The 13,619-nt window shown below is 33.4% G+C and overlaps 1 pseudogene; it reads left to right on the top strand.

Annotated features, from left to right (window-relative positions):
* LOC124986331 (uncharacterized protein C11orf16-like) overlaps positions 1–13,120 on the top strand; it is a 90,783-nt pseudogene extending 77,663 nt beyond the window's left edge.
* Positions 13,121–13,619: the final 499 nt, after the last annotated feature.

Raw genomic sequence — 13,619 nt, 5'->3', positions numbered from 1 at the left:
TTTAATCACTGTGCTATTAAAAACTCTACCAATGATATGTACTTTTAAAATGTAAACGTGTTTCTCACTGATAACATTTAGAAAAAGTATAAAATTGTTGTTGAATCCCAGTCATAATGTATGTTCAACAACCATGGTTACAAGTATGAAATGAATGAGAAAATAGCCCTTTTCATTCTTTAAGAAATACATATGCTCAAATTTTAAAATTTTATCTATAATAATAAAAATACTATAAATATTAATGTTTTTTCATCAAATATGTAGTAGCAATGATTGTAAAGATAACTTAAGCTAAATGAAAAGGTTAACTCTTGGAGGATTAATATCAGGTAAAATTTAAAGAGAATAATATGGTATGTACATTTATTTCAGAGAAGTATGATAAACTGATCAAAAATGTTCCCAGCCATAAAATATATGTTATTTTAAGGTAATATTTTGTGAGAAAGTGAAATGAAAAATACAAGTTCTAGGAGAATTCTCAGAATTCTTAGGAATTATGCAACATTTCCAACTGTAATGAAGAGTTGTCTTCATATATTTAAGTAGATGATTTTCAGTATCAAATTGCTATAATATTTATATCCTGAAGGATACTTTAGGGTCAGAATATAGCAACTTTCTTTCAAAATGTTGATATTTTAAATTTTCTTGAAATTATATCTCTTGTAACTATTTAAACATCATGAACTTTTTATTTGTCAACTTAAAAATATGTGAGTTAATATATGTTATTTTTCAGTTCCTCTGGAGATATAAGCAAAGTATCTGAAAAGATACTTTTTTTTTTGAAAGATTGTGTTTTGAATTCACAATTCCTTTCTCTATTGGTAAATATTTAAAGAAACACATGAGACTCAATATTGCATTTATTCTAGAAATATCATTGACAGTTCACTTGATCATATGATACAAAGCTCTGTTGAAAATTTTTTTCAGTGTATGTGTCAAAAATATCTGGAAATTTTCTGTAGCACTATTTGTTAATTAGTAGATTATTTCACTTGTAGTTTGCATAGTGTGATTGTAAATCAGATGCAACACTAATTTTCTACTGTGTTAATGTTACACAAACTTTTTCTTATTTTTGTAAATGAGGATAATATGATGAATATTTAGATACTTCAATATAAAGATAATAATTTTTTGAAAATATGGCATTTTAGAATATCAGTGCAAATTTTTCATTCTGGAGCGATGACAGCAGGATCATAGAATAGGAAGGCTAAGATCTTCTTTTCTCCCACAGAGGCAATGATTCAACAATACACAGACCAGTTCCTCTGTGAGAAATTCCCATAACAGTTATTAGGTTCCTGCAGGACAGGCAATGCTTTATTCATTGAAGATTTTGGCAGAATTCATGGCACCCTCTTCACCATAGGTCCTTCCCTAAGAACAGCTACACATAATTGAGTAAAAGCTTCCAGCTCTAGGTTTTTACTTAAACATGAAAGGAAAGACTGGATCATCTTTTCCACTGTCTGATTTCAGGAAACATTCCTAGGGACTGATTACTACCTGACCTGTTTTTTAGTTACCCAGTATACACTAGATCCCAAGGAACTTCTGAAAACCAAAAAGAGCTGCTCAGCACATTACTGCTTTAGGGGATCTGTAGTTCAGCTGACAAACACTAGAGGGAACAAAAGAACATGAGTGCATAGAAAAAAGAAACCAGAAACTGTTCTAATTAGGAATATACATACAGAGTTCCAGAAAAGAGACACTCAACAGGAAAGACCCCAAATCCTTAGCCATTTAGACTGGAAAATACCTTTTGCTTGTAGCTATAACACAGAGAGATGACTACTTCTTCATATTTGTGGATTCCAACACAAAGTTTGGAAAGAAACATGAAGAAACAGGGAAAAGTGGTCCAATCAAAGGCACAAATTAAATTTCCAGAAAATTACCAAAATCAAATGGGGTTTATGGATTGCCTGACAAATAATTCTAAATTGCCATCATAAAGATCATACAACCATAGAAATGAAAAGTTGTACCCCATTTGTGTACAATTAATCAAAATGCAATCTATAAAAATTAAAATTAAAATAAAAAATAAAAAAGCTCAGAAAAATTATGCCTGAGCAAAATGAGAATTTTAAACAGAATATATATATATATATATATATATATATATATGTATGTATATATGAATCAAACTGAAATTTTGGAAATGAAAATATAATAACCATCCTGAAAAATCCACTGGACATTTCAACAATAAACATAATCAAGCAGAAGAAAGAATCAGTGAACTAAAAGGGCATTTAAAATTATCCAATAATGGAGAAAACAGAATGAAAAAGAGTAAGGAAACCTAAAGGATTCATGGGACACTACAAAGTAGACCAATGTATGTATTATAAGAGTAACAGAAAAGGAATAGAGACAAAAAATAACAACTTATTTAAAGGAATAATGGCCAAAACTTTCTAAATCTAGGGCAAGAAATGTGCATTACAAACTAAGAAGTACAAAGATTTCAAATAAAATGAATCTTAATAAGTACATGACAAGACAGGTAATAATCAGTGCCAAAGACAAGAGCAAATTCTTTAAAGCGCCAAGAAAAATGTGACTCATCCATACAAGGGAGCTCCTATGCTACTATGTATAAACTTATCACAAAAATTTTCAATACCAGAAAGGATTAAGATGATCTGTTTGCAATGATAAATGAAAAATATCTCAAATTAAGAATACTATTTACAACAAAACTGTCCTTTAAAACTTATGCACAGACAAGTCTTTCCAAGAAAAATGAAAGCTATGGAAATTCAACACTAGACCTAAATAACAAGAAGTGTTCATTCAAGTTGAAATGAAGAGACACTAAATATAAGAAAGCATGTAAGTGTATAAAATATACTAATAAAATTACTTATGTGTGTGTATTTGTTTGATTTTGAAATGAAGTTCCAGAATGGTATCAATCTGCTGGGCTCAAGTGATCCTCCTGCCTCAGCTTCCCAAATAGCAGGATTACAGACATATGGAAAAAAGGAGAGAGAAGAATGCAGAATGATGTTATCCTGCAATGGTGATGCCTAAACCACTTAAAGTTCTGATATAGAAGTTAAAAGACAAAGGTAGAATAACTAAGTATATTAATAGTTATCTAAGTATATTAATAGTTATGCAACATAAAAAGGTATGATTTGTGATTTCAGTGGTCTATAACATACCAGTAGAAGAGGAATGAAAGTACAGAATTTTAATATTCAATTGACGTTAGGTTTTTGTCATCTTAAAGTTTAACATTTGTAAGATACTTTAAGGCCCCATAAGTGGCAAAAAGAAAATACCTATTGATGATATCAAAAAGGTAAGAAAGTAATCAAAGTAGGTCACTATAAAATTAGTGAAGCAAAACAGATAGCAAGAGAGTAAAATAAAGACTTTCCAAAAAAAAAAAAAAAAAACTTACAAAACAAAAAGAAAATAACTAACAAAGTGGAAATAAAAAATGCTTCCCTATAATTATTTTAAATATAAATGGATTGAACTTACCAGTCACAAAACAGAGTGGCAGAATGGATTTAAAATTCAAAGGCCCTGCTATTTCCAGGAGACTTATTTTACCTTTAAACATATACATAAGCTGAAAGTAAAAGAATAAAAAGAGGATGTTCCATGCAAATATGTAACCAAAAGAGACTAAAGATAGTCATGCTTATATCATGCAATACAGACTTTATGGCAAAAGCTTTCATGTAAGAAAAAGAAGAACATCATATAATGATGAAAGGAATAATTCACTAGGATGATGACAATTATAAATATATATGCACACTACCTCAAAGCACCTGAGTTTATGAAGTAAATAGAGAACTAGAATAGAGAAATAGAAAGGCACACCATAATACTAAGAATAGAGTTACTTTATATTAGGTAGAAGGGAGTGAAGGGAAGGGAAGAGTATGGGGGTAGGAAGGATAGTAGAGTGAAACAGACATTAATACCTCAGGTACATATATGACTGCATGACTGATGTGATCCAGCAATATGTATAATCAGAAAAATGAGAGATTATACTACATTGATGTGTAATCTATCAAAATGTATAAGTACATTTTACTGCCATGTACAACAAATTAGAATAAATAAAAAAATTAAGAAAAAGAATAATTTTACTGATTGATAGAACGTCCAGAAAGAAGACCAATATGGAGATGAAAAACTTGAAAAACACTACAAACATTAGGGATCTAACATCTGGAGTATACCACCTAACATGGTTTGAATACACTCTTCATAGTACACATAGAACATTATCCATAATAGATAACACATTAGGTCACAGCACAAATCAGTAGGATTTAAATCATACTAAGTGCTTTTTTTTTTCCCCAAACATAATAAAATAAACCTAGAAATTACCAGGAAAAGGAAGATTGGAAAATTCACAAATTAAACAACATATATTAACGGGTCCAAAAAGTCAAAAGGAAAACTAGGAAACATTGAGACAAAGAGAAATAAAACACAACATACCAAAGCATAAGTAATTCTGTAAAAGCAGTACTAAAGGAGAAGCTTAGAGTAATAAAGACATACATTTAGGAAAAAATGGAAGACCTCAAAGAAACAACATAACTATATACCTCAAGGAATGAGAAAAATAAAACTAAGCCTACAATTATCAGAAGGAAGAAAAAAATAAATAAAATTTAAAAAGTATAGGAAAATATCTAGAAAACAGTTTTTCAAAAGAACAAAATTTGCAAATCTTTAGCTAGATTTATTAGAAAGAGAAATTTTTCAATGAAAATCAATGAGGAAGAAGGAAACAGTAAAAAATGATGAAATTAAAAGAACTTCAGCAGGGCACAGGCTTGTAATCCCAGAGGATCAGGACTCTGAGGCAGAAGGATCCCGAATTCAAAGCCAGACTAAACAACCTAGCGAGGCCCTAAGCAACTTAGAAAGAACTTGTCTCAAACTTTAAAAAATAAATAAATAAACAAATAGAAGTGCTGGGAATGTGGCTCAGTACTTAAGTATCCTTGGGTTCCATCCCGGTACAAAATACACAAAGAAACTTAAGAATAAAATTTATCAAAGATGTTAAATACTTTGATGCTGAAGGCTGTAATATATTGCTGAATAAAATGAAAGATGATGCAAGAAATAGAACAACCTCCTGTGTTCATGGGTTTGAAGATATATTAATAATATTTCCATTAATTTTCCAACATGACCTCTAGTACATATTTTGCATAAACAAAAAATAATCTTAAAATGCGTATGGAGTCATAAAGAACTCCAAGCAGCAAAAACAATCTTAAAAAAGAACTGAACTGAAAGATTTATACTTTTTGTTTCAAAACATATTAAAACAATCATAGCAGTCAGATTATGGCACTTTCATGAAGATAGACAGAAAAATCAGTTAAGAAGAGCAAAGACCTCAGAAATAAATCCATGCCTACTCAGTCAACTGATGTTTGGTAAAAATGCCAAAACTGGAATAGGGAAAGGATAGTCTCTTCAAAAAAGGGTGTTGGAAAACTTTGATATCTACACGAAAAAAAGAAAAAATGAAAGATAGTAAAGAAAATGGACCTTTTTCTTTCACCATACCCCATAAATAAAAAATGAATGAAAAACTTAAGTGCAACACTGAAAACTATAAAATTACTGGATCATAGGGATAAACCTCTTTGATACTGGTCTTGGCAAAGATTCTTTGCTTTTTGATATGACTTTGAAAACACAGAAGATAAAAACAAAGATAGACAAGTTAGCCTAAGTTAAAATAAAAACTTCTGCACAGGATAGTGAATCATTAGCAGAATGAAGAGGAAATTTGCTAAGTGGAGAAAACAATTGCAAACCATATTTCTGACAAGGGGTCAATATCTAAAACATCTAAAGAACTCTTACAACTCAACAGGAAAGAAACCCAATATCCCAAGTAAAGAAAGGGCAAAGGATTGAATAGATATTCTTTTAAAAAATAAATGCGGATGACCAATAGGTAAATGGAAAGATGCTCAACTTTACAAATCTTGAAGGAAATGCAAATCGAAACCACAGTGAATTGTCAACTCACAATTATTAGGCTTGGCATTATCAAAGCAAATGGAAATAAGTGTTACCTAGAATGAGAAGAAAATGGAGCCCTCGTGCAGTGCTGGTAGAAACATACTTAACATCCAACAAACCTCCTTCTAAATATTAATCCAAAAGAATTAAATTAAGATTTCTAAGAGGTATGTGAACTTCCGTTTTTATTGCAGCATTATCTATAATAGCCAAAAATAGAAACAACCTAAAAGTTCATACAAAGATGACTGGGTCAAGGAATTGTTATGTATTCATTCTTGGAGGGAGTATTATTCAGCTACTGAAGAACAAGGAAATCCTGTTCCAAGCTACCACATGAACAAATTGTGAGGACATTATGCTAAGGGAATTAATCCTGTCACAGATAAATTTTGCATGATTAGATTTACACACGTTATTTTTTAATAGTCAAACTAAGGGAAGCAGAAAGTAAGATGGTAGTTTTTAGGGGCTGGGGATGGCGTAATATGGAGTGGCTATTCAATCAATAAATATTTTCAGTCATGAATAATTAAAAAAGTTCTAGAGATTTGCTGTACAGTGCTATGCATACAATCAACAGTATTGTACCATATATTTAAAATTTGTTAATAAGTTAGATCTCACATTATTTGTTTATTATCATAATTGGACACAAAAATACCAGTACCCAGAAATACTAGTTTATATACCTTTTTATAACTCTATTTTTATAATGAAGGTCCAAGTCATGAGGAACATGAAGTAAGACAAAAAAATCTCCAGGATTTGTTGGGTTATTTTCTGATTCCTGAAGCCACTTAAATAATAGCACACATCAAAAGCCTAGGACCACAATAAATAAAAGTTGGACCACACCTTCTCATTCATTATTTTTCAGTAACACGGGCTGGTTTTCAGTTCCTGGCCTTGGAATGTCTGTATGCAATCCCTTCTGCCTGGAAAGCCCTGATCCCCATTCCTGGCTTTTGCTCCTTCATCTGGCCCAGTTTCAGTTTAAGTGTGGTAGATTAAAAAAGAAAAAAAAAAAATCTATGTTTCTTTACTCTGTTACTTTTTTATTTGTTGTCCTCCTCCTTTTCCTTCTCCTCCTCTTCCTCCTCCTCCTCCTCCTCCTCCTCCTCCTCCTCTTCCTCCTCCTCTTCCTCCTCCTCCTCGTTCTCTTCATACATTTCTGAATTACAACACATGAAACAAAGCATTGCTTTTCAAAGTTCAGTGTGAAAAAGAATTCCTTGGAGTTCTTGTTATAATACACATTCTGATTTTGTGGGTCTTGGATAAAGTTCCTAATTTTGCTTTACTCAAAAGCTCTAAGTGGAGGCTGATGTTGCTGGCCTATTGGTCTAAAAGGCACAAGTTGAGTACAGGAATCTAGTGTACAGAAATGAATAAATAAGGTCACATGGACTGAATTAGTGAGAATTAATAAATGGAAAAAGTGATACTGTTAGCAATTCTAACTTCAAAGATATAACAGGGAAAGTTGATAACTTTAGTTATTATTATACCTATTAATTCTTTATTCGTAACACAATCTTGGCCAAGATTTTTTCAATTAACAGCTTGGATGCTGTGCAGTTACCAAGCAATAAGTGCTTCTGCTGATAATTCAACAGAGTTATCTTTATAATATCTTGAATAGAAGGACATTTGGAGGAACTATATGGTGTTTGTGTTGCTCTCTCAAATCAGGAGGTACCCTGAACTGATCACAGTATTGGCAAAAAATAAAATTTACTTTAAAAGTGAAGAAGGCTCACTCCCATATCTAGCTTCACAATAAAATAGTTTGTTAAAGTGAATATTGCCTAAACAAATATCTTCTGGATAAATAAGAGAATAAACACCTATTGTGTGCCAGAAAATGGTTTTGGTTAAAAATATGCAGGATAATAGAGTACAGATTTTGACTTTCACAAGGTTTAATAGTCAAAAGAAAACATCAATAAAATAAACCCATTCAAGGAATCATAGGAAGAGAAGAATTTACCTGTGACTGGAAAGTCAGGAACTTGTGAAAGAAACTACATTTAATTTGTATTTTAAGAATGACTCTTAGGGCTGGGAGTTTAGATCAGTAGTGGAGTGCTTACCTACCATGCACAAGACTCACAGCACTGCCAAAAAAAAAAAAAAAAACCGAAACCAAAAATGAATGACTCAAAGTCATTCTTTATTTTTTTAACCATTTTATAATTCTTTATTCATTCATTAATCTATACAGAAGATTTTTTTTGTTTGTTTAAAAAAAAATGAAACAAAGTCATTCTTAAAAATGCCTGCACAAATTTTTGAAATGTGATTCCAGAGAGAGAAAAAAATGTGTTAAAACACAAAGCAAAACCATGAAGACCATGGTATAATACAAAACTAAAAATCTGATGACTGCAGGAGTCCTTTGCAAAAGATTGGTGAGGCTCAGGGCACTAAGAATCTTTTGGTTCACATGAAGGGTTTTGAACTTTGTGGGCAAATCTGCAGTTCTCAGGTTGTTTCTCTGTAGCACATATTACCAGAGATATTTACATACTTGACACAACCCCATTGGCAGAACCTGATGACAATGATTCTTTTCGCTCTATCCATTTTGCTTCTTTTGTACATGATGTAAGAACTCAGATAAAAATAAGCAAGTGATTTATTAGCTTTTATTCTACCAAACTGATTTAGTTAATTCAATCATTCACAAAATTTTTGTGAGATTCCTCTGAACCTAACACATCACATCACTTTGCCATTAACATAATGGTGGACCAGAGCAGCTGCTGGATAGAAGAGAAAGATCCACTAAATGTTCTAGGCAAGACTGTGCATGAACACATTGCTTAAAGGAAAGGGCGCTTCAGTGACTGTGAGGAATGTGAATTGGAGAGTTGAGGGAACACAGTAAGGTCTTTCACATGCTGATTCTCAGCACAGGTGGGACACACTTCCCTGGAGTGACATGGCAGACAACTGGAATTGATTAGTTCAATCCCTATTCCCAATTATATTCACTTTTTCCTTTTTCCACTATAGTGGATGAAAAAAAAAAAAAAAAAACTTGCTTGTCTTTCCTTTGATGAATGGTTGACATGTGATCAGGTCAATATGAACATTAGTTCACTCAAGGCTTCTGGGAGGGTCTTCCTGACTAAAGGGACATAACCTTGGTACTTACCTCACCTTTTGCTTCTGTATTAAATAAGGGACTGAGAGTAGTTTAACCACTTTCCATATGTAATTTCTAAGAAAATTTCAGCCAGTGGATCACTGAGCTCTTTATAGCAATACTTCCCCAGGATTTTCATGTTAAAAATTAAATGAAAATTCTATTTATGAGAGCCATTACATGTTAAATTCTTCATCCCTTGCATATAATGCATAGTGTGCCTGATAATCAAAGTGGAACTTTTATAAACCATATGCAACTTACATGTGTGGGTGTTATTCAGTATAGTCCTTCTCCATTCCAGCCAAGTATCCCCTCATTGAGACCATTTAGTGATCCACTTTACTGATTAGAGTACATCTTCTGCTATAACAGGGGTAGGTAAAAAAATTAAGAAATACCTTAGTACAGGTTTAGAGATGTGGCACAGGGTAGTACACTTGCCTAGCACCTGTGATACCATGGGTTCTATTCCTAGAACCACACACAAATAAATAATAATAACTTACTGTAAAATTACTAGCATAGTTCAGATAAAGTTGAAAAAGGACAACCTGTGGCAATAACTGTGAGGATATGTCCATAAAGATTTTAGAGTTATTTCTTGTAGTTTTAGAGGTTTAAAAATTTGCTCTTAAATATTTTAATTGAAATACCTTCTCCTGGATCAAAACAAGAATAAATTTATGTTCTATTAATAAAGAAATGAAAAGTAGAACTCATTTTTCCAGATTAATCATACAATATAACTTTACCATGAATTGAATTAATAGAAGAATTTTAAAAATAGTGCACTATTATGTGATCATAATCCAGCATTCTATAATTCACAAGCCTGACGCAGATGTCAGAATATACACAATAGCACTTGTCATTGACCTCTGAAATATTTATTGAAGCACATACATTCTACAGAGCAAGTTAATAAAATAAGTATACTAATGTTTATGAAAGTAGACAATCCATGTAAGATATATTCTATTTTGTCCATAGTATCTCCTCTCTCCATTTTCAAAAGTGGGTTGATAAAAGTGTTTTCATTTGGCAGAGAAGGTGCTCCATCAGTAGGGAATGCAAAACAAATAATGATAAAAAACTCAAAAAAGTTATGGAAAATAAATTTATTGCTACTGTGATTTGTCTTTTAACACCTGTTCAATATATTCTTCAAGGTACGTCAATGGGCTTTACCTGTTCATGGCTTTTGAACTACTTTCCATATTTTAAAAAACTTAACTTTTTTTTCTCACTAAACTTCCATACCTTTTCCCCACTTTCACAGCCTTCAGATTACACCTCTCCCCCACCCCAAAAGGATTATCACTTAAACTTTATCTCATGCTCATTCTCTAGAAAATTTAAACTAAATCAATTAGTACAAATTTTGGCATGGAATTTCCCTCATGAGGTCTTAAGAAAAAAAATGGCTATACATTTTCACCTTAATTCAAGGCAGTTTTAAAGAAACTATTATCTTATAGTCATAGGGAAGAGTATTTTGAAAATCAAGCATAGAATCTGATTTTTAGTGTGATCAAATTGCACAGGAAACCAAATACCATCTCTGAAATATTTCTGTGTCAAGTCAAAGCCTTGATAAGAACAAAGAGAAACCTAGGACTAGACACAGGGACATTAATAGACTGCATTGAGTTAGTCTATTAATCATATCATTTCTTCCTTGAATATTTGTTGGAAATCGCCAGCAAAACAGAGTTCAATGACTAAGATGTTAATTATAATCCCTAGGATTATTACCAAGAAATAACTAAAAAATAACATACAAAATAGTTTTAAACCAAAAAATGTTATTCTTTTCTTTTTTTGTGGTGCTGGGAATTGAACCCAGGGTCTTGTGCTTGCAAGACCTAGCCCCTCAAAACATGTTATTATTAGGTACACATAAGTATATTTTCTAATTTTAGGAGGTTCAATCAATCAAAAACATAATAATTATAAACATCTATACCTTATCAAAAGAGCTCAAAATTGCGTGAAACAAAAGTTGACATAATTGAAGAATACAGACAACAATGATAGTTCATATTACAGTTTCTCACTTTCAATAATAGCAAGAATAGGCAAAAGATCACATGGTAATAAAAGATGTGAATAACACAATAAACCAATTAGAACTAATAGTTATCAATCAAATACTCCAGTTAAGAATAGTGGCATACACATTTCTATTAAGTGTGCATATACAATTTTCAAGAATAAAATATAGAGACTGGGGCCGTAGCTCAGTGGCAGAGCACTTGCTAGCATGAGTGAGGCACTGGATTTGATCCTTAGCACCACATAAAAATAAACAAATAAAATAAAGGCATTCTGTTCATTTACAAATGCAAAAAAAAATTAAATAGAATAAAACATAGATTAGGTCATAAAAATACAACAAATTTCAAGTGTTGAAATTACATAAAGAATGTGTATAATTAAGAAAATAATGGAACATAAGTAGAAATCAATAATGGAAGGAAATTTAAGAAATCTACACTGTAGTGAGGGCTGTCCTATGGCCACAATCACTCTTTGCTCATGTGGGCCTCACAGATGAACAATCAACAATCCCCAGGAGGTTTTGGACACATGAGCACATTTGTAGTGTTGGGAGGAGGAAACAATGCAGAGAACCAAAGTTATTCCTGGCCAAATGTTTGGTTGTATGAAAGAAAAATGTAGAAGAAGGAAAAAAAAAAGGAAAGAAAGAACAAAAGAAAGAAAGAAAGAAACAGCAGAACCTGATAAACAAGAGTTGCCCAGGGAAAGAACTAGAGGAAGAAAAACAAACCCACTGCCATCTTATCTCCACTTCAATCAGCTCTAAGTAGCACCTTCCCCTGAAGGGTCTTCACTGTTGCAGAGAAGCAGAGGATCCTGCTTGTTAAATTTGATGTTTCACTTGTAATATGCCCAGACCTGGCACCCATAAGCAGAGTGTGGTCTTAAAAGAAGATGTCATTCAGCTCTCACCATTCATGGACTACTCACTGAGACATGGGGACAAGGTGTTGGTCCTCTGAGAGCCAGAATGATAGCAATATGACCTGGGCACTGTTCTCTTAGGCTTGGAGAATAGCCATCTCCAAAGAACATCAAAGAAAGAAGAAATCACTGTTCACTTCTGGAATGGCAAGACAGTTAAAGTGCCTCCAGGTGGGGTAAGTTGGGTGCCCCTACCGTCTGGAAAAAGGCAGTGGAGAGGTTATACTGACCTTCAGGGAGGATCCCAAACCCACTTGTTGCTCTCTGCTGGGGTCAGTCACTGAATGTACCATCAGCTGGCTGCCTCTGGATGCTTCTTTCCTTTGCCCTCTGTGCCACCCCAATGCTTGCTGCCAGTTGCTGTGCCAGGACTGACTCTGCTGCTGCTCTTAATGGGCCCCACTAACCTAACTAGGATGGCCTGTAACTAGGGTCTCAGAAGTCACAGCCTGGGAACTCCTAGAGGTAGAGCTGAAGCCTACAGCACAGCTTTTGCCTCTACAGGGCTCTAAATGTCCTGAAGAGGTGGCAGTAGGCTCATGAACCCATGGTTGTTTCATCCTCTTCCTCTTCCTCTGTGAAGAAGATTTGGAGAAGGAGCTGGAGAAGGGTTTTCCCCAGAGATTGATGGTGAACAGCACAGTAGACACTGACTCCATCCTTCCTGAGAAGTCATGGAGCAAAGTGGCCCATGAGTGGACATATTGGAGGAGGAATAGGACTGCACTGCATCCTGGGAAACCAGAAACAAGAAGTTACAACATCTAGAAAGAAGAGAAGAACTACAAAAAGGAGAGGACAAACTGCAGGAGTGAGACTACCAGCAAGATGACCCTGAAAGCAACCAATGGGAAGCCACCACAGATCCTGCCAGAAGAAGCAGAACACAGAAAACTGAGTCAGGGAATTGGGACATAGTCAAGGTACAAGAATTCCCCTCAAATTTCTTTGGTCTGTCTAATTGCTCTGGCTAGAGTTTCAAGGACGATATTGAATAGAAGTGGTGAAAGAGGGCATCCCTGCCTTGTTCCAGTTTTTAGAGGGAATACTTTCAGTTTTTCACCATTTAGAATGATATTAGCCATGGACTTAGCGTAGATGGCCTTTACAATGTTAAGGAATGTTCCCACTATCCCTATTTTTTCTAGTGTTTTGAGCATGAAGAGGTGCTGTATTTTATCAAATGCTTTTTCTGCATCTATCGAAATAATCATGTGATTCTTGACTTTAAGTCTATTGATATGGTGAATTACATTTATTGATTTCCTGATGTTGAACCAACCTTGCATCCCTGGGATAAAACCCACTTGATCATGGTGTACTATCTTTTTAATATGTTTTTGTACAGGACTCCCATAGCACAAGAAATAAAAGCAAGAATTAATAACTGGGATAGATTCAAACTAAAAAGCTTTCT

This window comes from Sciurus carolinensis, chromosome 6 (assembly GCF_902686445.1).
Source record: "Sciurus carolinensis chromosome 6, mSciCar1.2, whole genome shotgun sequence".
NCBI classification, from domain to species: Eukaryota; Metazoa; Chordata; class Mammalia; order Rodentia; family Sciuridae; genus Sciurus; species Sciurus carolinensis.
This window is presented reverse-complemented; position numbering and strand designations above follow the sequence as displayed.